The sequence below is a fragment of the Dendrobates tinctorius genome, unplaced genomic scaffold, assembly GCF_039654945.1.
Source record: "Dendrobates tinctorius isolate UK_male_01 unplaced genomic scaffold, ASM3965494v1 ptg000159l, whole genome shotgun sequence".
Lineage (NCBI taxonomy): Eukaryota > Metazoa > Chordata > Amphibia > Anura > Dendrobatidae > Dendrobates > Dendrobates tinctorius.
The window spans coordinates 12,465,731-12,468,205 of NW_027361826.1; positions in this window are offsets into that span (position 1 = coordinate 12,465,731).

Sequence of the window (2,475 nt, forward strand, 5' to 3'; positions counted from 1 at the left end):
GTGACTCATCTGGGGGGAGGAGCGGTCAGGAGAGGAGGAGATGTGAATAAATGCATGAGTTAACCCTTCAGTCCCAAATATATCCTGCCAGTTCCTCCATGGCACATATAGTGTGTGACTGTGTGTGAGAGGAGGGACGCAGCACATTGTCGTCATCATCATCATCTGCAATGACCTGTGCGTTACCTCTAGTCCCAAATAAAGCTCCACTTTCCTGGCCCCTCCTCCCTGGCGTATACATACAGTATATGGTGTGTGTAGGAGGAGAGGCTCCGCACATTGTTTGGTATATCATCTTCTCACAGTGTTAGGCCGGGTTCACACTGCGTTTATGGCCCTGCGATCACCGGGATCATTACATAGCGGCACTAACGCTGTAACAGATGAGGCAACGCCCCCATTGGCTGCAATGCTACTAACGCATCCAAGATCGGCCTGATGCGTTACTTCATGACGCCCCCTGGAGCGCGGTCTGCAGCATTTGTGGGGGCGCCATGAAGTAACGCATCAGGCCGATCTTGGATGCGTTAGTAGCATTGCAGCCAATGGGGCGTTACCTCATCCGTTACAGCGTTAGTGCCGCTATGTAATGATCCCGTTGAACGCAGGGCCAGGAGGATTCAGGACAACACTACAGGGAGGAGGAGAGACGGCGGCAGTTGTTGCTGCTAACGGTTACACTCACTTGTGAGGGACGCACGTGATTCTCGTGCAAGTCTCACGCATGGAAACCCGGCACTGCCACCAGCACTCGGCCCAGAGCGTGTGGTTACATGTACTTCTATGCAGCCGCACGCTCCATTCCCAATGCCGGCGGTGGCAGCGCCAGGTTTCCATGCGAGAGACTCGCACAAGAATCGTCGGAGTCTCTCGCTAGTGAGTATGAGCCCTAAGGGTAGGGGAAGGAATATAAAGTGATTTTAGGTAAAACCTGTGGAGAGATCCCAGCCCCAATCATATAGGGTAAGCTGGTGTCACACTTGCATATTTTGGCTGCACACGGATCCGTTTTCGTCTCCATTGACTTTCAGTGGTGACGGATGGGACTTGCGTGTGCATCCAGTTGTCACCGTTTTCCCACAGATCCGTGTGTCTGCATATTTTATCAGGTGCACAAAAACGCAACTTGTTGCAGTTTTGTGTTGTCTGAAAAACACGCAGGCACAGGGAGACGCACGGATCCGCGGCTACACGTTTGGAATTAACATGGAGCTCTATGGAGCACGGATCCAGGACAACACGGGTCCATGTGCTTCCGTGTGCAGGGATCGGCTTTGCGGCACTGAGCATGCTCGGAAGCGAGGGATGTGCTGTGTGGGACCAGTCTGCAGACATAATATAGACTATGCCCGCGTGCTGCTCTGTCATACAGTGATCTTTCCCGCCTCACTAGAAGGGCTTGTGCCCTGTGCTATGCTGTGGTAATGATAATAAAATGTATTGGGAGCATGTATGGGGGCTCCTGGTTAGGGGCTGCATGAGTGGGGCTGCGTTCACACTAGTGCAGGGGCGGACATCAACTGTAGTGGGCCCCTGTGCAAGAAATTTTTCAGGCCCCCCCTCCCCCTTCATAGGGCAACAAAGTTATTTGCTATTTGTTATGTAATATTGAGTCTATGCAGCGCTGGATATAATATCTGTATACAATATAATGTAACCCCCCCATAGAATATAATGCAGTCCCTCCCATATAGTATAACGCAGCGCCTCCATAGAATATATGGCAACCCCCTCATAGGATATAATGCAGCCCCTTATATAGTATAATGTAGCCCCTCCATAGAATATAATGCAGCCCCCATAGAATATAATAAATATAATACAGCCCCCCTATAGAATATAATGTAGCTCCAAATAGAATATAATACAGCCCACCTCCCCATAGAATATAATGTGGCCCCCCATATTATATAACACAGCCTCCCCTTATAGAATATAATGTAAAATGTACCTCCATGGTATATAACACAGCCGCATAGTGTATAGCCCAGCAACACATGGTATACAACCCACCATGGTATATAGCCCACCATGGTATAATACAGCCCAGCATGGTATATGGCCCCCCCAGCATGGTATAATACAGCCCAGCATGGTATATGGCCCCCCAGAATGGTATAATACAGCCCAGCATGGTATATAGCCCCCCCAGCATGGTATAATACAGCCCAGCATGGTATATAGCCCCCCAGCATGGTATAATACAGCCCAGCATGGTATATAGCCCCCCAGCATGGTACAATACAGCCCAGCATGGTATATAGCCCCCCAGCATGGTACAATACAGCCCAGCATGGTATATAGCCCCCCAGCATGGTACAATACAGCCCAGCATGGTATATAGCCCCCCAGCATGGTATAATACAGCCCAGCATGGTATATAGCCCCCCCAGCATGGTATAATACAGCACAGCATGGTATATAGCCCCCCAGCATGGTATAATACAGCCCAGCATGGCATATAGCCCCCCAGCA